This window comes from Salvelinus fontinalis, chromosome 9 (assembly GCF_029448725.1).
Source record: "Salvelinus fontinalis isolate EN_2023a chromosome 9, ASM2944872v1, whole genome shotgun sequence".
NCBI lineage: Eukaryota > Metazoa > Chordata > Actinopteri > Salmoniformes > Salmonidae > Salvelinus > Salvelinus fontinalis.
Window position 1 is genome coordinate 43034509 of NC_074673.1, and position 26671 is coordinate 43061179.

Consider the following 26671-nt stretch of genomic DNA (forward strand, 5'->3'; position numbering starts at 1 on the left):
ACTTTAGTTGTGATTCAAACCTTATTAAAACCAATAGGCCTATGGGCTAGGCTACATGAGGTGTGCAACTATGATTAGAAAAAGTCAACAAAAAAAAGGCATTGTTTCTTATCCTGGGCATCATTCATAAGTGATAATATATCATTCACAATTGATAGGTTAATATTGTCACCCATCAGACTATTCTTGATTTAATCTTGTCTTTACATATACTAAATAATATATGTGTGACATTTTTATTCATTTAGACTGGCCCATTATCATGCACCTGTATTGAAACAGGGGTGGCATCTCATCTATGCACTTAAATAGCGAATGGAGGACGCTTTTCCCGTGGTTTATTTTCATGCCAGCCAGGTAGGCTATATTCATGTTGCAAATATAAGCCATGTGCTTAATATTAGGAAAGTTTAGAAATAAATGTAGTAGGCCTAGCCTATAGAAAGCTGATGGGAGCCTCCTCTTTTTATTAGCGGCCATCACTCTGTTTTCTCACTCAATAGCATAGCCTCTCATTAAGTGTTTGTTTAGATTTTTGAATACATTTTCAGTGATGTCAGAGTGATTAGAGGGACAATGGAGTGCTGAGTACCAGGCAGTTAGCATGTTTGACAGGCTACTAATGACCATCAGCAGCATCAGAGCTTGGAGAAGCCTAATTATAGTGAGTATTTGACTGCCTTCATGACTCGTGACCGCCGGTGGGGCGGTAATACGGTCACTGCAACAGCCCTAATCGTGACTTCTCTATACATTCCACCTCAGGACAATAAAAATAAGAAACTGCCGCATAACAAACTGTACAATGCTATTGTACAGTACGTTATGCGCCATTGTACAGTTTGTTATGCACCAGATTATTATTTGTATTGTCCTGAAGTGGAATGTATAGAGCAGTTACAATTCATTGTTGTCTATTGTTCCTTCCAATACGTTTTGTGCCAGCTTATTATTTCTATTGTCATGAGGTGGAATGTATAGAGCAGTTACATTTACATTTTAGTCATTTAGCAGACACTCTTATCCAGAGCGACTTACAGTAGAGTGCATACATTTTTATTACATTTTACATACTGAGACAAGGATATCCCTACCGGCCAAACCCTCCCTAACCCGGACGACGCTATGCCAATTGTGCGTCGCCCCACGGACCTCCCGGCTGCGACAGAGCCTGGGCGCGAACCCAGCCCAGCCTGGGCGCGAACCCAGAGACTCTGGTGGCGCAGCTAGCACTGCGATGCAGTGCCCTAGATCACTGCGCCACCCGGGAGTTACAATTCGTTGTTGTCTATTGTTCCTTCCAATACGTTATCGTCATTTCCAGTCACAACTTGTAGACTTGTTTACGTGCTTCTGTGCGGTGTGTTGCTAACGTTTCTTTGCTACCTGCCAACTTTACGGTTTTTACTTTTAAATTACCGTTTTATATTTTAAATTTTTCCCTCACTCGACTTTTTTCCTTTAACTTTTTCACCCCGGACGCTTTACCTGGACATGGTTCTACACGACCTCCACCAGCCGAAGCTAAGTAGTAACACTAACATTATGCCTTCTAATTGCAGTGCCTGTACTCATAATATACAGGAGAACATTCGCCTTATGGCGAGGATAGCCGTGCTACAAGCCCAGCTTCAGACGCAATCGTTAGTCAAGGGTAATTTAAGTTTAGGAAAGGATGCTGTAGGTATGCTCAACTGGTGTCGCTCATTCAGCTGACAGACATTTTCAACCGGTTCTCCCCATTAAGCAACGAGTCGGAGTCAGAGTCCGAGTCTTCTCTGGTCTCTCCTCCACCCGTTACAGGGTCATAGACGCCGAAGACTCCCACCATTAGCTCTGACAAATTGAACACCCTAGTCATTGGTGACTCCATTACCCGTAGTATTAGACTTAAAAAGAATCATCTAGCGATCATACACTGTTTACCAGGGGGCAGTGCTACCGACGTGAAGGCTAATCTGAAGATGGTGCTGGCTAAGGCTAAAACTGGGATATTGATATCCACGTCGGCACCAACAATGTTAGGATGAAACAGTCAGAGGTCACTAAGCGCAACATAGCTTCAGTGTGTAAATCAGCTAGAAAGATGTGTCTGAATCGAGTAATTGTCTCTGGCCCCCTTCCAGTTAGGGGGAGTGATGAGCTCTACAGCAGAGTCTCACAACTCAATCGCTGGTTGAAAACTGTTTTCTTCCCTTCCCAAAAGATAGAATTTGTAGATAATTGGCCCTCTTTCTGGGACTCACCCACAAACAGGACCAAGCCTGGTCTGCTGAGGAGTGACGGACTCCATCCTAGCTGGAGGGGTGCTCTCATCTTATTTATGAACATAGACAGGGCTCTAACTCCTCTAGCTCCACAATGAGATAGGGTGCAGGCCAAGCAGCAGGCTGTTAGCCACCCTGCCAGTTTAGTGGAGTCTGCCACTAGCATAATCAGTGTAGTCAGCTCAGCTATCCCCATTGAGACCGAGAAACTAAACATGGCAGTGTTCGCATTAGCAATCTCACTGGAATAAAGACCTCCACCTTTCCTGTCATTATTGAAAGAGATTGTGATATTTCACATCTCAAAATAGGGCTACATAATGTTAGATCCCTCACTTCCAAGGCAGTTATAGTCAATGAACTAATCACTGATAATAATCATGATGTGATTGGCTTGACTGAAACATGGCTTAAGCCTGATGAATTTACTGTGTTAAATGATCCCTCTCCTCATGGTTACACTAGTGACCATATCCCCGCGCATCCCACAACGGTGGAGGTGTTCCTAACATTTACGATAGCATATTTCAATTTACAAAAAAAAATGTCTGCGTTTTCGTATTTTGCGCTTCTAGTCATGAAATCTATGCAGCCTACTCAATCACTTTTTATAGCTACTCTTTACAGGCCTTCTGAGCCGTATACAGCATTCCTCACTGAGTTCCCTGAATTCCTATCGGATTTTGTCATGGCAGATAATATTCACATTTTTGGTGACTTTAATATTCACATGGAAAAGTCCACAGACCCACTCCAAAAGACTTTCGGAGCCATCATCGTCTGAGTGGGTTTTGTCCAACATGTCTCCGGACCTACTCACTGCCACAGTCATACTCTGGACCTAGTTTTGTCCCGTGGAATAAATATTGTGGATCTTAATGTTTTTCCTCATAATCCTGGACTAATCGACTACCATTTTATTACATTTGCAATCGCACAAATAATCTGCTCAGACCCCAACCAAGGATCATCAAAAGCCGTGCTATAAAGTTTTGGACAACCCAAAGATTCCTAGATGCCCTTCCAGACTCCCTCCAACTGCCCAAGGATGTCAGAGTACAAAAGTTGGTTAAACACCTAACTGAGGAACTAAATGTAACCTATGGTAATACCCTAGATGCAGTCGCACCCCTAAAAACAAAAAACATTTGTCATAAGAAACTAGCTCCCTGGTATACAGAAAATACCCGAGCCCTGAAGCAAGCTTCCAGAAAATTGGAACGGAAATGGCGCTACACGAAACTGGAAGTCTTCCGACTAGCTTGGAAAGACAGTACCTTGCAGCATCGAAGAGCCCTCACTGCTGCTCGATCATTCTATTTTTCCAATTTAATTGAGGAGAATAAGAACAATCCAAGATTTATTTTTCATACTGTCGCAAAACTAACTAAAAAGCAGCATTCCCCAAGAGAGGATGGCTTTCACTTCAGCAGTGATAAATTTATGAACTTCTTTGACGAAAAATATCATGCTCATTAGAAAGCAAGTTACTTCTAGATTAGACTACTGCAATGCTCTCCTCTTCAAATCTGCGTATTTCTCCAAAGCTCAGTTGCCCTGAATCTGCACAACACTGCCAGGACCTAGGATCTCGTGAAGGTGGTAAATTACCTTTTAATGGCATCAGACCAAGGCTCTGCATCTGTCCTCGTGCTTCTAGACCTTAGTGCTGCTTTTGATACCATCGATCACCACATTCTTTTGGAGAGATTGGAAACCCAAATTGGTCTACACGGACAAGTTCTGGCCTGGTTTAGATCTTATCTGTCGGAAAGATATCAGTTTGCCTCTGTGGATTGTTTGTCTTCTGACATATCATTTGAACGTTTTCGGTGTTCCTCAAGGTTCCATTTTAGGACTACTATTGTTTTCACTATATATTTTACCTCTTGGTTATGTCATTCGGAAACATAATGTTAACTTTCACTGCTATGCGGACGATACACAGCTGTACATTTCGATGAAACATGATGAAGCCACAAAATTAACCTCCCTGGAAGCCTGTGTTTCAGACATAAGGAAGTGGATGGCTGGAAATGTTTTACTTTTAAACTCGGACAAAACAGAGATGCTAGTTCTAGGGCCCAAGAAACAAAGAGCTCTTCTGTTGGATCTGACAATAAATCTTGATGGTTGTACAGTCATCTTAAATAAAACTGTGAAGGACCTCGGCGTTACTCTGGACCCTGATCTCTCTTTTGATGAACATATCAAGAATATTTAAAGGACAGCTGTTTTCCTTCTTCGTAACATTGCAAAAATTAGAAACCTTCTGTCAAAAAATGATGCAGAAAAATGTATCCATGCTTTTGTCACTTCTAGATTAGACTACTGCAATGCTCTTTCAGTTAGTGCTAAACACGGCTGCTAGAATCTTGAATAGAACCCCAAAATTGTATCATATTACTCCAATGCTAGCCTCTCTACACTGGCTTCCTGTTAAGGCTAGGGCTGATTTCAAGGTTTTACTGCTAACCTACAAAGCATTACATGGGCTTGCTCCTACCTATCTTTCCTATTTGGTCCTGCCGTACATACCTACAGGTATGCTATGGACAAGACACAGGCCTCCTTACTGTCCCTAGAATTTCTTAGTAAACAGCTGGAGGCAGGGCTTTCTCCTATAGAGTTCCTGTTTATGGAATGGTCTGCCTATCTATGTGAGAGATACAGACTCGATCTCGATCTTTAAGTCTTTTTTGAAGACTCATCTCTTCAGTAGGTCCTATGATTGAGAGTAGTCTGGCCCAGGGGTGTGAAGGTGAACGGAACGGCACTGGAGCAACGAACCACCCTTGCTGTCTCTGCCTGGCCGGTTCCCCTCTTTCTCTCTGGGATTCTCTGCCTCTAACCCTATTACTGGTGCTCTTCCATGCCGTCCCTAGGAGAGGTGCGTCATTTGAGTGGGTTGAGTCACTGACGTGATTTTCCTGTCAGGGTTGACGCCCACCTCGGGTTTGTGCCGTGGGGGAGATCTTCGTGGGCTATACTCGGCCTTGTCTCAGGGTAGTAGGTTGGTGGTTGAAGATATCCCTCTAGTGGGGTTGGGGCTGTGCTTTGGCAAAGTGGGTGGGGTTATATCCTGCCTGGTTGGCCCTGTCCGGGGGTATCGTCAAACAGGGCCACAGTGTCTCTCGACCCCTCCTGTCTCAGCCTCCAGTATTTATGCTGCAATAGTTTATGTGTCGGAGGGCTATGGTCAGTCTGTTATATCTGGAGTATTTCTCCTGTCTTATCTGGTGTCCTGTGTGAATTTAAGTATGCTCCCTCTAATTCTCTCTTTATCTCTTTCTCCTTCTCTCTCTCTTTCTCTCTCTCTCTTTCTCTCTGTCTTCTCTCGGAGGACCTGAGCCCTAGGTCCATGCCTCAGGCCTACCTGGCTTGATGACTCCTTGCTGTCCCCAGTCCACCTGGTCATGCTGCTGCTCCAGTTTCAACTGTTCTGCCTGTGACTGTGGAACCCTGACCTGTTCACTGGATTTGCTACCTTGTTCCGGACCTGCTGTTTTGGACTCTTTTGAAAATGAACTCAATGCATTTTATTCCGCTTTGACAACAACAGCTTCGAGCTGGGTGTGAGGGCCGTCACCGACCCAGAGGACTGGGTGACCTCGAATCGCCGAAGCCGACGTGGGTCTGAAATCATGTCAACACCCACAAGGCCGCGGGCCCCGACGGTATTCCAGGCCACGTTCTCTGAGCATGCAAAGAACAGTTGGCAGGCATATTCACGGTCATTTTAAACCTTTCCTTGTCCCAGTCTGTAATCCCCACATGTTTTAAGATGACCACCATCATCCCTGATCCTAAAAACTCTAAGGCTTCATGCCACAATGATTACCGCCGTGTAGCACTCACTTCTGTAATCATGAAGTGCTCCGAGAGGCTGGTTATTGCACACATTAACTCCACCTTCCCAGCCACCCTAGACCCACTCCAATTTGCATACCGCCCCAACAGATCCAGAGATGACACAATCTCAATTGCTCTCCACACTATACCTATGTGAGAATGCTGTTCATTGACTACAGCTCAGCGTTCAACACCATTATCCCATCCAAGCTTGTCACCAAGCATAGGACTATGGGTCTGAACACCTCCCTCTGCAACTGGGTCCTGGACTTCCTGATGGGCCGACCCCAGGTGGTGAGGGTAGGCAGCATCCCCTCCACCACTCTGACCCTTAACACAGGGGCCCCACAGAGGTGTGTGCTTAGTCCCCTCCTGTACTCCTTGCTCCCCCACGACTGTGTGGACAATCACAACTCCAACACCATTATCAAGTTCGCTGACGACGCAATGGTGGTAGACCTGATCACTGGCGACGATGAGTCAGCCTACAGGGAGGGGATCAGTGACCTGGTAGTGTGGTGCCGGAGCAACAACCTCTCAATGTCAGTAAGACCAAGGAGCTGATCGTGGACTACATTACTGCTTGGTAGGGCAATAGCACCGCCCTCGATCGCATGGCACTACAGATGGTTGTGTGGACAGCCCAGTACATCACTTGGGCCAAGCTCTCTGCCATCCAGGATCTCTATATCAGGTGGTGTGAAAAGAAGGCCTGGAAAATCGTCAAAGACCCCAACCACCCAAGCCGTAGACTATTTTCTCTGCTGCTGCACACTAAGAGGTACCGGTGCATCAAGTCTGACACTAACAAGCGCTTGAACAGCTTCTATCCCCAAGCAATACGACTGATAAATAGCTAATAAAATAGCTACACGGACCAAGTTTACCTTGTATCTTTACTGACCTTTTATTTCAATATTTGCACTGTCTCTATGCCCACTCACAGGGCCCTACACACTCACACCCACTGTCACTCCAACACACACACACAAACACTCCATCATTTGCTCACTCACACATAATATGCACATACATTTATACTGACTCTATACACCCGCACACCCACTCACATGCAAGCTGCTGCTACTCTGTATATCTTATATCCTGTTGCCCAGTCCTCTTAACCCTATACATATCTACCTCCATCACTCGAGTATCCCTGCACATGTAAATACGCTATTGGGACTGACTTTTTAAATATTTCCTGTATATAGTATGCTTAAATATTTATTTTATTGTGTATTTCATATTTCTTATCCCTCGTGTGTTTTTTTCTAGTAATATATTGTTATTGATTATTGCATTGTTGGGTTTTGAGCTTGCAAGAAAGGTATTTCACAGTACTTGTGATATTTAAGTTTGAAATTTGAAAGGCGTCACTTCTTGTCAGAAAGATTTGCATACTGTCAAACGAAGCACAACGCTGGAAATCAATCCATCAGTCTATATGTAATAATAATTAACCTTTAGGATAGGGGGGACATGTATGACAGCCAGGCACTTACACTGAGTGTACAAAACATTAGGAACACCTGCTCTTTCCATGACAGACTGACCAGGTGAATCAAGGTGAACGCTATGATCCCTTATTGATGTCACTTGTTAATTTCACTTCAATCAGTGTAGATGAAGGGGAGAACACAGGTTCAATAATGCTTTTTAACCCTTGAGACATTTGAGACATGGATTGTGTTTGTGTGCCATTCAGAGAGTAAATGGACAATACAAAATATTTAAGTGCCTTTGAACAGGGTATGATAGTAGGTGCCAAGTGCACTGGTTTGAGTGTGTCAAGAACAGCAAAGCTGCTGGGTTTTTCATGCTCAACAGTTTCCAGTGTCTATCAAGAATGGTTCACTACCCAAATTGACGCAACTGTGAGAAGCATTGGAGTCAACATGGGTCAGAATCCCTGTGGAACGCTTTCGACACCTTGTAGAATCCATGCCCCGATGAATTGAGGCTGTTCTGAGGGCATAATGGAGGGGGGGGGGGGGGGGGGGGGGCAACACAATATTACGAATGTGTTCCTAATGTTTGGTAGAGTCCATGCCCCGGTGAATTGAGGGCTGAGAGCAAAACGGGGTACATCTCAGTATTAGGAAGGCATTCCTAATGGTTTATACACTCAGCATATATTTGCAATATAAGTAGTTAGGCTTTCATAAGGTATTAGTTCATAAGTTAGTGCTGTGGGAAAGGATGCTAGGCTTAGCAGAGGCAATTCAGAGGTGAGTGTAGTGGAGGGAGGAAGAAAACAGAGAGACACAGATGTACTGCCAGTTCCTTCATATGTTGTCTCTATAATAGCAATTAACACTTAGGAGACAGACAGACAGACAGACAGACAGACAGACAGACAGACAGACAGAAATAGGAGAACAATAGGAAGCACAGACAGAAGACCGAGTAAAAGACAGTCCTCAGCCCCAGGGACCTTGGACCTTGAACCAGGGACCTTGTCTTTCAGTACAGTACAGAGGTGCAGTACAGATGTTTCACAGTGTGAGTACATGCTAATGTCAGCTCAGAAACAGAACAGAACCCAATATCTAAAGTACAGTAAAGTGCAGCTGTGCTTTCCAGTGCGAGTTGGTAAAAGCTATCAGCTCGAGGCCAAAAACATACAGTACATTGATGCTTTCCACAGTACAGTCTCCCCGGCTCTCCCCCTGTGAGATGTGTCATTTAGCCAGCAGCAGCAGCAGCAGGTTGTGCTTAGCTAAACGACAACTCATCAGGCCATTAGTAGGCAGCCTAATTAAAGACGTGCTAATTAACCGTGATGGAGTACTCTTTCATAAGGCTCTAAATAAATAATGAATACAAACAACCCGTTTGAGATCAACTAGAGTGGCACCCCTGAGTCACATGGATACTCATGGGGAGGGAGGGAGGGGGGAGAGAGAGAGCTTCATGGGGTCTATTAAAGGGATAGTTCACCCAAATTACAAAATAAAACATTGCTTTCCTTACACTGTAAGAAGTCTATGGAAAAGGTATGAAAGCAATCCATGCTTTGGTTTATTTTCCTTAGCACTGTTTCCTCATGCAAACGTTTGCTTATACAGTAAGCAAACCAATATGTAATTTGGATGAACTATGCCTTTAAGGGAGGAAAAGCAATCACTGCCATATTGTTCCAACACTCACTCCCTTCTTCAGGAAACAATGACGTGACTAGAAGAGACTACCCAGCAAACCAAAATTGGTTCTGTGAAGGTTCCCAGAACATCCGTTAGGTCGCGGCAAATGTTCTCATAACACAAAAACTGTGCATTGATGATTGTAGAATGTTTGTACAAAACATTCACCTGATGTTGGAAGAACGTTCCTAGAACACGTTTAATGTCTTGTGTAGAGGTTCCCAGAATGTTGAAGGTTGAACTAAATTTGACAACCAATTTTAAATGAAATTAAACATTAATATTGTTTGCCATATTTTATCATCTCAACCAATGCCATTTAGTAAAATGATCTTGTGGTTTCCATTATCAGACTCCAATATGTTTTTTAAACACGCATTCAAAGATGGTTGAAGCAAGGAGCAAAACACCTCATTTACCACTTTTGTACTAACTGTGTATAAAATGGGATATGACAACAATGTAAAAATGTTGTTGACCTTTCAAACATCCTTTCAGAATGATTAAATGACTAATATGTTGTTGTTTTACAATTTTAGGAACTCTTGCTCCACCAGTCGGTTGAGTTGCCCATTAAAGAAATCAAATCAAATCAAACATGTACTTGTCACATGCTTCGTAAACAACAGGTGTAGATTAACAGTGACATGCTTACTTACGGTCCCTTCCCAACAATGCAGAGATCATTTAAAAATATATATATATACAAATGATAAGCTAGGAAAAAATTCACAATGAGTAACAATAACTTGGCTATATACATGGCGTAGCAGTACCGAGTCAATGTGCAAGGGTACGAGGTAATTGAGGAAGATAATTGCATATAGGTAGGGAAAAAGTGACGAGGTAACAGGATAGATAATAAACAGTAACAGCAGCGTATGTGATGGGTCAAAATAGTTAGTGCAAAAAGGAATGATATTAAGTCAAAGCTATAGACTGCAGTTTCAAACCCACATATTCTGTAAAAACAAGTGAAATGGAGGCTCAGACATACTCTACTAAAAGAAAGGAGGGTAAAAAACAACATATAATTCCTACTTTGAGACACTTGATTTGGCCCACTTTGTTTATTTTTCATGATAAGTGTTCCTAGATCAGCACTCATTAACTTGTAACTACCTTGTAAATATGGGCCCAAAAGTACACAGCATATAAAGAGGATGGGTGAAGTAATGGTGAATAACCCAGTTACCAGTATTTCCCTGGGTTAGTTATGTCTAAGAAGGCTAAAAAGGAAGCATGGAATTCCTGACTGATCATACGGCCATATACAGAAAAAATATTAAAAAGAGGGCTTCCATGGTGGCGCAGAGGATAAAAGACCTGGCTTGGGAACCTAGCATTGCAGTTTCAAACCCCACATGTGCAGATTGTTAACATCTGAAGTGTAGAAACATATGGTTGTGTTTGTGTGATTAAATGTTGTTCAAATGTCCTGTGAATTAAATAATATGTAGATTGTCAAAGTATGAAGTGTAAAGAAATATGGCTGTGTTTCATTCTTACAAAATTAAGGGAATGTCCTTTGCAACTTAACTTAAACATTGTACGAATGTCATCACAACTGAGCATATTTTGTTGTAATCTCTTGTAATGTACCCACACTTTTCCCACAATGTAATTTCATGTTCTGGGAACCTTTAAAAACTCAGATAGGCTGTTTTGTCAACATTCTTGCAACATCAAGAGCAATGTTTTGTGCACCCTGATACAGACATTATCTGAATGTCAGCACAACTGGACAGCTTTTGCGCTTTGGAAACATATCCGTCCGTCCGTCCGTCCGTCCGTGCGTGCTAATGAGGTCTGCAGTAACAAATTGTTGGTCTAATTGTCTGCATACATCCACCCACCCACTCCTCTTCCTCCTGGTCGGAGTGGGCCCTGGGCTCCAGCTATTTTCTCACCGTGTTCAAAGAGGGTTGTTGTCTGGTCTGGTACAGAGCTGTACTTTATCCTCTCTTCTCTTTCTTTAGCCAGGCAACAAATCGTGTCTGTCATATAAAAGAGTGGAGCTGTTGGGAGAGCTATGAGGGATTTCCTTTATTAAAAGGGGTTAGTTGCAGGACACTGACAAGAGCAAGGCTACACAGCCCTAATATGAGAAATGGCATTGAAACGTGCAACCTTTCTTAATTGAAATGTAGACAGGAGAATGCCAAGCTCTTATAACCAGATACAGTACATTACATCCTCTTATGGTCAATAGTACATCTAGATACTGTGGATCAAACATGATCACTGTGGAAAACACTACAGTAAAATTAATCTTGGTTAACCCAGAACTAAAGTCTTGCCTAATTGGTCAGATGCTCGATTAAGTTCCGGATCCATATACGTAAGAAAAGAGATATAGTGAGGATCAGAACCGGAACAAAGTGCTCCACCCTTTCTCTTTGCATGTTACAGGCAAGTCTATGAGCCTAATGTCCCCTCATCTTCCGAAATTCTAAACATGCTAACACCTGCGAAATTGTGATTTGTCCAAATAAGTGACAATAGAAACCTAAGCACCGGAACTAATGCTGCTGATCTCACGCATCCCGTTTTATCATGACAGATCCACGGCACCATTTATGTTTACGTAGTCTGTCCACTAAAGATACAGTAAAACTGTCTACCAAAATGGTAGATCACTTCTTGAGATGTCACTTTATATATCACATTATAATTTAACCTGAGTATGAAAGTACTGTAATAGTCAGAAAAACTATTCTTGAATAGTTAAAAGCTTTTCAAAGCTACCTACCAAGTTGTTCTCCACATAATTAACATCTAAAATAAGTCCCTATTTCTGCATCATGGTCCTTGAAGCACATTCTTAAGAGTAGCCTGACTACTTTTTTTGTATGAAGATGAGTCACAAACAGTGGGAATGAGACAAGTACCAAGACCACTCTTCTTCTGGCTGCTTTCATTGTCTTATTGTATCCACAGAAAACTGCCGCCAAGGGCAACAACGGGTTGCCATTAGCGACTGAAGGCACAGTTGGCCATCTGAGAAGAGAACAAAACAACAATAAAGCCTAACAAGCTTGGAATTACTTTTAACAGAAATGAAAGGAGAATAAAATGAGCTGAAAACAAAATAAAGATTCATCACAATGGAACAACTCAGCAAGTTAGCACATCAATTAAAATGGGCATATTTTATAGGAATTGGTCATGCCTTTAATTAAATAGCAGAATTCAAATAATTCAGTCGACAGTGATACTGGTTATAGACAATGGCGATACTGTCTATATAAATGCAGCTGCCACAGTATTGAAGCCATTGGATTCAGTTTATCATACTAACCTACACTAACAAAGCCAACAGTGAAACTGAGAAACGTGGCTTTAAAGTTATTTTGATAGCCAGACAAATATGTTTTAGGTAGACAAGTGATAATGCACTGATGTATAATTGTCACGTTCTGACCTTAGTTCTTTTGTTATTTCTTTGTTTTGGTATGGTCAGGGCGTGAGTTGGGTGGGTTATCTATGTTTGTTTTTCTATGTTGTTTTTTTCGTTTGGCTTGGTATGATTCTCAATCAGAGGCAGGTGTCGTTAGTTGTCTCTTATTGAGAATCATACTTAGGTAGCCTTTTTCCACTGGTGTTTCGTGGGTGTTTATTTTGTTTTAGTATGGTCAGGGCTTGAGTTGGGTGGGTTATCTATGTTCGTTTTTCTATGTTGGTTTTTTCATTTGGCCTGGTATGATTCTCAATCAGAGGCAGGTGTCGTTAGTTGTCTCTTATTGAGAATCATACTTAGGTAGCCTTTTTCCACTGGTGTTTCGTGGGTGTTTATTTTCTGTGTCTGTGTGCTCCACACGGAACTGTTTCGGTTTGTTATTTCACGTGTCGTTTATTGTTTTGTTTCTGTGTTCGATTGTTTTATTAAAGAGCATGAACACATACCACGCTGCGCATTGGTCCTCCGATCCTTACTACTCCTCCTCGTTAGAGGAGGAGGAAGACAGCGTTACAATAATCTTATTATTAAGTAATTTATGCATCAACCATGACCACTGACTTGACGGCCACACTGTAAAACTTTACCTTGTAAATGTACAGCATTGTACAAGAAGCAGAGTTACGCTAAAAACTGTATAGTGCTGTACTGCATTATACTGTAAATGAGGCTACTGTAATCATTACAGCAACACAGCTGTATTATATAATGTCAGTAATTTTCTGGCAACTCTGCTGCCAGTATAATGCTGGTCGATCTTCAAGGCATTCCTAGTCGATAACCAAATATTTCTGTAGAAAAGCTCCTTTTTTAAAATCGTGTTGAGCTGTTGCCGGTAGGTGCACTTGATTCAAAAGTCCCGGGCACCGAGCAACCAAAGTGTTCCCATGAGACATACTCCGCCTACCTGGCGGACCGGCAAATCTGTGACTAAATCGAGTGCACCTACTGCGCTGCCCAATCGGAAAGCTCAAATCCCCGTGGCTACAGAGCTTCCATGACCCTGGCCACAGCCAAGTTTAACAGCATGAGGCAGATGCGGTGCGACTCGAGTTTCTTTTTTTTTTTCTTTTTTTTATTTATCCCATTTTCTCCCCAATTTTCGTGGTATCCAATCGCTAGTAATTACTACCTTGTCTCATCGCTACAACTCCCGTACGGGCTCGGGAAAAACGAAGGTCGAAAGCCATGCGTCCTCCGAAACACAACCCAACCAGCCGTACTGCTTCTTAACACAGCGCGCCTCCAACCCGGAAGCCAGCCGCACCAATGTGTCAGAGGAAACACCGTGTACCTGGCCCCCTTGGTTAGCGCGCACTGCGCCCTGCCCGCCACAGGAGTCGCTGGAGCGCGATGAGACAAGGATATCCCTACCGGCCAAACCCTCCCTACCCCGGACGACGCTATGCCAATTGTGCGTCGCCCCACGGACCTCCCGGTCGCGGCCGGCTGCGACAGAGCCTGGGCGCAAACCCAGAGACTCTGGTGGCGCAGTTAGCACTGCGATGCAGTGCCCTAGACCACTGCGCCACCCGGGAGGCCCGCGACTCGAGTTTCACCATCAGGTGGTGGCGGTGTCCCCTCTCTGGTCAGTCTCACCAGGGGAAAGGAAGGAGAGAGCAGGGACCGTGAGAGGCGGTTGGGAAAAATTGTTTTGAACGGTCATCCGACTCTGAATTCCAAGTCGGAAACTCGGGCATCTTTCTAGAGCTCCGACTTCTCGACCTGAAGATCACTGACGTTGTGATTTGACCTCGTTGACCATCAGACGCAGGTACCATCAGTCCAGTAAAATAAAAAAGCGAATTATTCAAATTTATGCTCCACAGTGCCTCACAAGTGCTAAACCAGCTGATCTATTTTGTTATCAAAGCTCAAGTTTTGAAATATAATATGGTCTGATTAACAATATTGACAGGCCAATCATATAGCCAATATGCTGTGATAATGTATTAGGCTTACTGCCCAAACCTCATTCCTACAAAGCTGTTTGTGTGGGTTAATGTAAAAAAAACAACTCCGAGCAGTAGATTTCAGCTTGCTTTTTGACTGTGAAAGTGGTCTTGTGAAAGTGGTCTTGACCACTGCTATAGCATGTTAATGTAAACAGTTTTGCTGTACCAATAATGTAATTTTTATACGGTAATTGTAATGAATGAATGAATGAATTACATTTACTGAGGAGAGACTGGGTTTGTATTACCGCAATTGCATGGGATTGGTGCAAGCAGGTTGGCACCAACATAAAGTGTCTTAATAGGGTGTTAGGCCACCAAAAGTCAGAACAGCTTCAATGCGTCGTGGCATAGATTCTACAAGTGTCTGGAACTCTATTGGAGTGTTGCGAAACCATTCTTCCACAAGAAATTCCAGAATTTGGTGTTTTGTTGATGGTGGTAGAAAATGCGATGTCAGGCTCCACTCCAGAAGCTCCCACAAGTGTTCAATTGGGTTGATGCTCATCAAATCTATTTATTGACCACTCGTGCTCTGTGGATGGGTGCATTGCCCTTCTATGGGGGCATAGCCAAGGTGGCCAAAATAATAGCCTGTCTAGAATTTTTATTCATGACCCTAAGCATGATGGGATGTTAATTGTTTAATTAACTCAGGAACCACAACTGTGTGGAAGCACCTGCTTTCAGTATACCTCGTATCCCTCATTTACTCAATTGTTTCAATTATTTTGGCAGTTACATACAGCACCAGTCAAAAGTTTGGACACACCTACTCATTCAAGAGTTTTTCTTTATTTTTACTGTTTTCTAAATTGCAGAATAATAGCGAAGACATCAAAACTATGAAATAACACATATGGAATCATGTAGTAACCAAAGTGTTAAATCAAAATATATGTTATATTTGAGATTCTTCAAAGTGGCCACCCTTTGCTTTGATGACAGCTTTGCACACTCTTGGCATTCTCTCAACCAGCTTCACCTGGAATGCTTATCCAACAGTCTTGAAGGAGTTCCCACATATGCTGAGCACTTGTTGGCTGCTTTCCCTTCACTCTGCGGTCCAACTCATCCCAAACCATCTCAATTGGGTTGAGGTCGGGTGATTGCGGAGGCCAGGTCATCTGATGCAGCACTCCATCACTCTCCTTCTTGGTCAAATAGCCCATAAACAGCCTAGAGGTGTGTTTTGTGTCATTGGCTTGTTGAAAAACAAATGATAGTCCTACTAAGTGCAAACCAGATGCAGAATGCTGTGGTAGCCATGTTGGTTAAGCGTGCCTTGAAAATGTAATGGCGCCGGAGGAGATGGCTGGGCTCTTAACCAATTGTGCTCTTGTGTGTGTTTTTTTCGCGTTATTTGTAACTTATTTTTACCGAAAAGAGTTTCTGGATATCAGGACAGCGATTACTCCCTTTGTACTGGATGAAGATTTTTTCTTAAACAAGTCGGTGGATTTACAAGGCAAAGGATTTACTTCAGACATATGCCAAGGCCCACATCCTCATCATTTGCAGGAGAAACAGATGGAGATATCGGGGACGTAGGTCGGGGTGCCTTGTAAGGATCCGACGGTGAGTGGGTAATCTGCCTCTACCATCAGTCCTATTAGCCAACGTACTATCATTGGATAACAAAATAGATGCGCTATGATCACTAACATCCTACCAACGGAACATTAAAAACTGTAATATCTTATGTTTCACCAAGTTGACATGAATAATATACAGCTGGCTGAGTTTACGCTGCATCGGCAAGATAAAACAGCTGCCTCCGGTAAGACGAGGTATATATTTGTGTATATTTGTAAACAACAGCTGGTGCACAAAATCTAATTTTAAGGAAGTCTCGAGGTTTTGTTTGCCTGAGCTGTATAGCACACTATTTTTTTAATTTATTCAACCCGGCAAGTCAGTTAAGAACAAATTCTTATTTTCAATGACGGCCTAGGAATAGTGGGTTTACTGCCTTGTTCAGGGGCAGAAGGACAGATTTGCACCTTGTCAGCTCAGGAATTTGATCTTCCAACGTTTAGGTTACTAGTCCAACGCTCTAACCACTAGGCTACCTGCCTCCCCCATTTACCAAGAGAGTTTTCATCTATATCTTTTGTTGCTGTCTATTTACCACCACAAACAGATGATGGCACTAAGTCCGCACTGAGCTGTATAAGGCCATAAGTAAACAGAAAAACGCTCATCCAGAGGCGGCACTCCTAGTGGCCGGGGACTTTAATGCAGGGAAACTTAAATCCGTTTGACCTAATTTCTACCAGTATGTTAAATGTTCAATTTTTCAAAATGTAGGTTTGATGTCTTCACTATTATTCTACAATGTAGAAAATAGTAAAAATAAAGAAAAACCCTTGAATGAGTAGGTGTGTCCAAACTTTTGACTGGTACTGTATATAAACAGTGCATTCAGACCCGTTGACTTTTTTCACATTTTGTTACGTTATTCTAAAATGGATTAAATACATTTTTTCCTCATCAATCTACACACAATACCCTATAATGACACTTTTTTTTTTGCAAACGTATTAAAAATAAAAAACTGAAATACCTTATTTTAATAAGTATCCAGACCCTTTGCTATAAGACACGAAATTGAGCTCTGGTGCATCCTGCTTCCATTGACCATCCTTGAGATGTTTCTACAACTTGATTGGAGTCCACCTGTGGTAAATTCAATTGATTGGACATAATTTGAAAAGGCACACACCTGTCTATGTAAGGTAACACAGTTGACAGTGCATGTCAGAGCAAAAACCAAGCCAGGTCGAAGGAATTGTGTCGAGGCACAGATCTGGTGAACAGTACCAAAAAATGTCTGCAGCATTGAAGGTCCCTAAGAACACAGTGGCCTCCATCATTCTTAAATGGAATAAGTTTGAAACCACCAAGACTAGAGCTGGCCGCCCGGCCAAACTGAGCAATTGGGGGAGAAGAACATAGAATGCCCACCCAAATCACACCCTGACCAAACCCGAAAATAGAGACATAAAAAGCTCTAAGGTCAGGGCGTGACAGGGTCATATCTTTTGACCTGTTGGTGCTATAAACAAGCAATTTTATCTATAGTAATGGTGCAAACATAACTGTCACTGATCTGATATAAATCTGTTTTTTTTCACTATGGCACCCAGAAGCTGCAGTACAGCGAAGCCTAATCATTACAACAATTTATTATCTAGGTGATTTAAAAAAAAACTAAAATGGACTGAGCTCACCTGACAGCATGAGATTGAAGCCTTAAACTGAACATGTTAATCTACTGTAGGCATAAGCTATTACTGTAAAGAAATAAAGTATGTTAGAGTCATTTTTACAATGCTTCCAATTACATTTAATAACAGTATTTTTCAGCATTTTACCCATAATGCAATGTGATCTATAGCATTAATTCTGTAAAACACATTTAAGGTATTTTACAGTGATTTCTACAGTGTTTTACTGTTAAATTACATAAAAGTCTTACAGTGCATATCAACCAACTATGCAATATGCCAGCCATATCATGGTCACTCCTGTACATCCCTAGCTGTAAGTTTCCTCCCCATAGCAGCCATATGCTGAATAATGCATGCTGTGTCAGAGTTGTTAGTCTGTTGCTGTCTGTCAGTGCAATGTGCCACCGGCCATCACTTTGTACAGGGATGACATGCCACAGAGACACACACACACGCTAGTGATGCATGGGTTATATTCGCAAGGGCGGTCGAGTTTAGGGTCATCAAATATTGTGTGGGTGGCGGGCGGGTTGAATTAAGAGAAAACAATACCTTAAAAAAACATGAATGTATCAATCTTGTGCAAAATCTATTGGCTACATTGAGGTTTTTCTTTCATTCTTTTTAGGATATCTGGCATTAGTGCGTAAGCCTAAGCTTTAGGGCCTAACTGTATGCCTGACAAATAACCTACACGTGAATAGCCAATGCTTTTGGGAATGGGCTGAAAAAGTAAGAACAACATCAGAGTTGAATTCAATTAGAGAACAGCTGTGAAACGTAGATTTGAAAATAAAGAGGAAGGGCCAGAAATGTCATGTTTGCGAAAGATTTTGTGAAGTGGTCAAAGAGGATGATAGCAGTGCATGATATGTGTGATGATTGTGAGGCGCTGTACAAATCCGACAGTCACAAGACGGGACTTCAAAAAGGGCCTATGGCACATCAAGGGAACTGTAGCCTACTGTTCAGATGGGTTAAATGGAAACTGAAATCTAGACACAGACTGTAGATCTATAACCTCTCACATAGCCTTAATATTAACTCCTGCAGAATTAAGCATTTCTTGCAGTAAAATTATAAACCAAATGTATACTTTCCCTCGGGAACAGGAATGGAGAAATATTATTTATTTATTTCAGCATCTTGAGAGAACGCAAAGGCACAGTTATCCAGAGGTGCTATCTTTATCAGCATCATAAAAGGTGATTGTAACGTTCGTTGTTTGAAGGATTGGACCAAGGTGCAGCGTGGAAGGCGTTCATCATTTTTTGTTAATGTGAACCAGCAACAATACAATAAAGAGTAACAAAATAAAACTCTACAGCTTTGTAGCAAGCAACAATACAAAATCAAGATCCCACAAAAAGGTGGGAAAAGGCTGCCTAAATATGATCCGCAATCAGAGACAACGAAAGACAGCTGCCTCTGATTGGGAACCATACCAGGCCAACATAGAAATATACAAACTAGAGTACCCATCCTAGTCACACCCTGACCTAACCAAAATAGAGAATAAAAAGGCTCTTTAAGGTCAGGGCGTGACAGTGATAGTATTTCAACCACATAAAATTAGAAACCAAGCTGAATTTAAATCTTATCAGAAACATGTTGGGTCATTTTCTCAGCTTTCTATTTCCATTCAACCGGTCACTTGGGCATTTTGCACAATAAAATGTTAAATTTTATTTTTTTTGCATTTTCTCACCGGTCCCTAAACGTCTTTGCTCTGCGAAAGAAGCAGAGATGACAGAGAAAACTTCACCAATGTCAACTAAATTGAAGCATTGATTTCATTCTAGTGATTTATTACATTATTCTGGTGACACATTTATTACATTGTTTAGTCTTCTAGGGCAACATATAGCCTAATGAGAAGCTGCATGTATCTAATAATAGGCAAGTTGACTAACAAACAGCCTACCAAAATGTCAGAAACATCTTATTTGGCAAAGAATCCTACACCCCTTGTCAAATAATCGCTCTGCCATTTCCGACCGTAGTTTCAGCTCATTTGTTCTATATTTGCAGGAGAGAGCTGGGTGCGGGCCTCAGATTTTCACTTTATCACATGTAGTTGGGCGGTTGAGGATGGATTATTAGAAATTATGGGAAGGTGCAGGTGAACAAACAGCTGACCCATGCACCACCAACACACACAAAGGTGACATCATGGGCTCTGAGGACCCCAGCTGTTGGCTGTAAGATGTGGGTGTGTGTGTGTGTGTGTGTGTGTGTGTGTGTGTGTGTGTGTGTGTGTGTGTGTGTGTGTGTGTGTGTGTGTGTGTGTGTGTGTGTGTGTGTCTATACTCACTCTGTGTTTTAGAACCTCTCTCTCAGCTGTCATAGGCAGGCAGGCAGCCTCCACTGTTCTTGAGTCAGTGTGTGTCCCAGGGGGGGAACTAAAAGCAGCACAGTGGGTCGGTGGGGGGGAGCGGGCCGCTGTGAAAGCTTTTTCATGTTCAGCCACCGCCTTATTCGACCTCGACTCGCCTCGCCCTCCAGGCAGGATGGAGGGAGATAACCCTAGCCCCACCTCTCCCGAGTCTCTCTCTCTCATTTTCTCTCTCTCTCTTTCTCGGTTTCTCCCCCTTTCTCCCTCACGCTCTCTCTTTCCATCATTCTCACTTTCTCTGCTTCTCCCTCTCTCTGTTCTTTCCCTCCCTCTGCTTTCTCTCCATCCCTCTATTTCTCTCCCAGAGTACTGGGGAGTTTTACATTAGGAGTGGGAACAGTATGAACTCCAATATGAGCTGCTCTTATCCAGCAGAGTGAGTTCTCTCTGGGAGCACGTCACTGCGTTAAGAGACACATGGCGACTCGGACTGACTCCCCCAGTCTATCCACGGACTGAGTGCCTGGTGACGTCTCTGCAGCACAGTAGCAGTGGCTAGAGGCCTCCAGAGGTGGCTCCAGCTCTGTGTTGAGGGCACTCATGGCAAGAGCTGTCACAAGCCTGACGGGGCTGGAGACAGAGTGGAAAGGCGGGAAAGACTATCGGAGGGGAAATGCACAGCTCTGGAGAAAGAAGAGAAAGACAGCTGCAGAAGTGGTGACAAACGCCTTGTCAACGGAGGCACCCTCTCTGGGAATCTTTTTGAGTGTGTTTGTGTTCTCAAACCTTCACTGTTTGAATTATAATCAACGTTGATGATTAACTGTTGAGAAGATAGGAGCCCAAAATAAACAGAGGCCTGAGCTCCACATCATCGTCACAGTTTCCCCTCATTCTGTGATTAGACTGACAGTCATTCTGCTCCACAACTGTTTGTTTGTCACTAATTACACTCTGAGCATTCCATTCTAAATGGTTCTATTAAGCAGAAAAGATCATCTCACCATTTCCCCTTCTAGCAGCTGTTCCTTGTCCACAGTACAGAATGTTCCAGATTCTGTAGAGAACAAATTCTGAAGGTGAAGCCCAGCCTAGTGAAGGTAATGAAATGGTTGAGAGCTCTGACCGTATCATTACTAGGATACATGGTCATCAAAGCTGGTCCACTGCAGAGGTGGATAAGAGATCATGGTTATTATGCTCCTAACACCAGCCAGCTTTCCAGCATTCCATTCAGCCGTCTTCAGCATCACAGAACAGGACAGAACAGCACCTTGAGAAAAGTAATTTGCTTTAAGACAGGCAGTAAAATGGTACGCCTCATAAAGGTCCTTTATGTGCAATCAATACCTGCAGCTCAGCAGCTCTCTGTTTCTGCCCTGTCTGGGAGCTTGAGAAACATAGTCTCAAACTGTCATGCCTCTGATTTCTATAAGCTTTCACTGTTGTCTTGTCCTGACAGCTATTCTCTATGTACGACATGCTGAAAGCAAAGTATCTGCTGTATAGATCAGGTATAAGGAGCTGCTATATGATCACCTTTCCCATGATGCTCTCACATAAGCCACTGCAGATGGAAATATCTACGAAAACAGAATACAATCGATGGATATAGGATGAGTTTTATGGATAGCGGTACATCTCTCTGTCCTTGAGAGAGGACATCAGTTCTGTATGGTGAATCCATGATAACAATGATGGAGAAATCAGATTATCTCGAGGGCCAATCAAGGCGGAACAGCATGGTTGTGGATGGAATTGCAGAACCTCAACATGAGACCTGGATGGAGTCTGAGGACAAAGTAAGGGAAATAATCTCGGAGAAACTGAAGATGGACCACAGGAAGATTGAGGTGGAGTGTGCCCACAGGACTGGAAAACCCACCACCAGCCCAGGAGACAGGCCCAGGACGATAGTGGTCAAGGTCCTGAGGTTCAAGGACAATGTAGCTGTTCTGGAAAGAGCCAAGAACTTGAGAGGAATGTACATCTTCCTCAATGAGGACTATCCTGAAGCTGTGAGCCAGAAGAGGAAAACACTTATCCCAGCAATGAAAGCTGCTAGAGCGTGTGGGGACATTGCTTAAATCCTCAATGACAGGCTCATTGTCCACCATCCCTCCCAAAAGCCTTGAAGAGATGAGCGAGCCAAGCCTATGGTTTCGTAGCTTCAACCCCACAGCACACACACATACTTACACACACCAACTGATTAATGGACTGCTGAATGTATATATTTTTTTCTCTTGCTTTGTTGACTCTTTTCCATATTATCATAAGGTACCCAGGAAAGGGCTGAAAATAGCCCATATTGTATGTAGCTTTAGAAATAAGGGTCATGAAATCAATAATTTGCTAAGATCAGATAACATTCATATATTAGCGATTTATGAGACTCACTTAGATAATCATTTGATGATACAGCAGTAGCAATACAAGGATATAACATCTATAGAAGTGACAGGAATGCTTATGGGGAGGTGTTACTGTATACAGGGCCTTTGGAAAGTATTCAGACCCCTTGACTTTTCTACATTTTGTTAAGTTACAGCCTCATTATAAACTGATAATCTTTTTTTTCACTCATCAATCTATACACAATACCCCACAATGACAAAGCAAAAACCATTTTTTTATTTTTTATTTGGCTAATTTATTCAAAATTAAAAACTGAAATATCACATTTACATAAGTATTCAGACCCTTTACTCAGTACTTTGTTGAAGCACCTTTGGCAGCGATTACAGCCTTGAGACTTCTTGGGTATGACGCTACAAGCTTGGCACACCTGTATTTGGAGAGTTTCTCCCATTCTTCTCTGCAGATCCTCTCAAGCTCTCTCAGGTTGGATGGGGAGCGTCGCTTCACAGCTATTTTCAGGTCTCTCCAAAGATGTTCAAACGGGTTCAAGTCTGGGCTCTGGCTGGGCCCCTCAAGGACATTCAGAGACTTGTCCCGAAGCCACTCCTGTGTTGTGTTGGCTGTGTGCTTAGCATCATTGTCCTGTTGGAAGGGGAACCTTCACCCCAGTCTGAGGTCCTGAGTGCTCTGGAGCAAGTTTTCATTAAGGAGCTCTCTGTACTTTGCTCCGTTCATCTTTGCCTCGATCCTGACAAGTCTCCCTGCCGCTGAAAAACATGACGCTGACACCACCATGCTTCACCGTAGGGATGGTGCAAGGTTTCCTCCAGACGTGAAGCTTGGTATTCAGGCTAAAGAGTTCAATCTTGGTTTCATCAGACCATATAATCTTATTTCACATGGTCTGAGAGTTTTTAGGTGCCTTTTGGCAAACTCTAAGTGGGCTGTCATATGCCTTTTATTGAGGAGTGGCTTCCGTCTGGCCACTCTACCATACCAAACGTGATTGGTGAAGTGCTGCAGAGATGGTTGTCCTTCTGGAAGGTTCTCCCATCTCCATAGAGGAGCTCTGTCTGAGTGACCATCGGGTTCTTGGTCATCTCCCTGAACAAGGCCCTTTTCCCCTGATTGCTCAGTTTGGCCGGGCGGCCAGCTCTAGGAAGTCTTGGTTCCAAACTTCTTCCATTTAAGAATGATGGAGGCCACTGTGTTCTTTGGGACCTTCAATGCTGCATTTTTTGCTACCCTTCCCACGATCTGTGCCTCCACACAATCCTATCGCGGAGCTCTACGGACAATTCCTTCGACCTCATGGCTTGGATTTTTGCTCTGACATGCACTGTCAACTGTGGGACCTTATATAGACAGGTGTGTGCTGTTTCTGTTTTTTATTTCTAAAAACTTGTTTTCGCTTTGTCATTATGGGGTATTGTGTATAGATTGCTGAGGATTTATTTAATTTAATCCATTTTAGAATAAGGCTGACAGTCAGTATCAAAATAAGATGTGTGAAATGCCTGTAAGTGATGTAAACAGAGAGGTCTACTTTCTTAGGGACCTGAATATTGACTGGTTTACATCAAACTGTCCGCTCAAGAGGAAGCTTCTCACTGTAAACAATGCCTGTAATCTGGTATAGGTTACTAATCAAACTCACAGGGTGTTTACAAACATTACTAATATTGGAAAACTTTGTTCTAAAGCTGTATCCGTACCCATTGGATGCAGTGATCACAATATAGTGGCTATTTCCAGGAAAGCCAAAGTTCCAAAAGCTGTGACTCTTATGTGGAAGATGTTAAAAATATTTATGAAATTGCTTCTTCCAATTATTGATAAACATGCACGTCTTAAGAAACTGACTGTTAGAACTGTTAATGTTCCATAGATTGATGAGGAATTTAAAACTGAATATTTGAAAGAGATGGGCAAAAGAAGTGGCTAATAAGTCTGGCTGCACATCTGACTGGCCGACTTACTGCAAATTGAGAAATGTTGTGACTAAACTAAACCAAAAGAAAAATAAACTGTATTATATAGTCAAGATCAATGACATAAAGAATTATGGAAAACAACTTTAGAGTACTTTAAATGAAATTATGGGCAGATGGACAAATTCAACTCTTTCATCAAATCAGATGGCTTTTTCAACACAAAAAACAATTATTTTTAGGATTACTTCATTGGCAAAGTGGGCAAACTTCGGCAGGAAATGCCAACAACGAACAGTGAGCCATCGTACTCATGCATAAAAAGACTAATAATGAAAGACAAGCATTGTAAGTTAGAATTTTGTAAAAATAGTATGGGAGAGGTGGATTGTTTTTTTGTTTTCGATAAATAATGACAAACCTCTGGGCATTGACAACTTAGATGGAAAGCTACTGAGATGGTAGCTGACTCTACAGCCACTCCTATCTGTCATATCTTTAATCTGAGCCTAGAGGAAAGTCTGATAATAAGAAGATTGTAGGAGCTGTAATATTAGATTTCAGGACAGCCTTTGATATTATTAACCATAACCTTTGTTGAGAAAACGTATGTGTTATGGCTTTTCAACCTCTGCCATTTTGTGGATTCAGAGAACTCAGATGGTTGTCTTTAATGGAAGCTTCCCTAATGTCACGCATGTAAAGTGTGGTGTACCGCAGGGCAGCTCTCTAGGCCCCCTACTCTTTTCTATTTTTACCAATGACCTGCCACTGGCATAAAAAAAATGCATGGGTGTCCATGTATGCTGAAGATTCAACCATATACACATCAGCAACCACAGCTAATGAAGTCACTGAAATCCTTAACAAAGAGTTTGTCTGTTTTGGAATGGGTGGCCAGTAATAAAATGGTTCTGAACATCTCTAAATCTAAGAGCATTGTATGTGGTTCAACTCATTCCCTAAGATCTAGACCTCAGCTGAATCTGGTAATAAATGGTGTGGCTGTTGAACAAGTTGAGGGGACTAAATTACTTGGTGTTCACTTAGATTGTAAACAGTCATGGTCAAATCATATAGATTCAATGGTTGTAAAGATGGGGAGAGGTCTGTCTGTAATAAAGAGATGCTCTGCTTTTTTGACACCACACTCCACAAAGAAAGTCCTACAGGCTCTTATCTTGATTATTGTCCAGTCATATGCTGCAAAGAAAGACCTAGTTAAGCTGCAGCTGGCCCAGAACAGAATTTCACATCTTGTTCTTCATTGTAATCAGAGGGCTAATATTAATACTATGCATGCCAGTCTCTCTTGGCTAAGAGTTGAGGAAAGACTGACTGCGTCACTTCTTGTTTTTATAAGAAAAATTAATGTTTTGGAAATTCCAAATTGTCTGCATACTCAACTTACACACAGCACTGACACACACACCAGACATGCCACCAGGGGTCTTTTCACAGTCCCCAGATCCAGAACAAATTCAAGGAAACGTACAGTATTATACAGAACCATGAGTGCATGGAACTCCCTTCCATCTTATATAGCGCATGTGAACATCAAACCTGGTTACAAAAAACAAATAAAGCAACACCTCACGGCACAACGCCTCTCCCCGTGTGACCTACTTGTTGTGTGTATGTACTGACGTGTATGTGTAACTGATAGATACACACACACACACACACACACTACATGTTAATGATTTTAAATGTATGTGAATTGTAAAGTATTTTGTCTGTAATGTATTTTTGGTTATGTGTATGACCCCAGTAAGACTAGCTGTCGCTACTGGCGTCGGCTATTGGGGATCCTAATAAATCACATATAATGCTTGGCCAAGACAAAGATAAAAATTATGCACTATAACGCACAGTGCATCAGTGTCAGTGAGCTATAGTAATTAATATCAGGTGTGATGCAGACAGAGTCATTCCCATAGTGCTGCAACTGCAGTTCAAATCCTCAAATGGCCCATTAGAACAGGAACTAGCTCATTAGTCACCACAGAACAGAACCCAGCCACACAGGGGATAAAGGAGGATGAACAGGGCAAATGGGGAAAGTAAGAGCCATGTATTTATGGGTAATGGTTCTGGGGAAACTGAAGACTGGTGCTTTTTGTGAAAACAA

The 26671-nt window shown here is 42.4% G+C and overlaps 2 protein-coding genes across 2 annotated transcripts in view; one reads left to right on the plus strand and one right to left on the minus strand.

The window, feature by feature from the left end:
- The window catches only part of tmem117 (transmembrane protein 117), a 99799-nt gene extending 91701 nt beyond the window's left edge, over positions 1 to 8098 (plus strand). Inside the window, exon 10 of the transcript XR_008760799.1 lies at positions 249 to 8098. The gene's annotated coding sequence lies outside the window, so the exon portion shown is untranslated. The remainder of the gene's footprint in view (positions 1 to 248) is intronic.
- The window catches only part of nell2a (neural EGFL like 2a), a 105533-nt gene that overhangs the window by 19172 nt on the left and 59690 nt on the right, over positions 1 to 26671 (minus strand). The gene's annotated exons all lie outside the window — the stretch shown is intronic.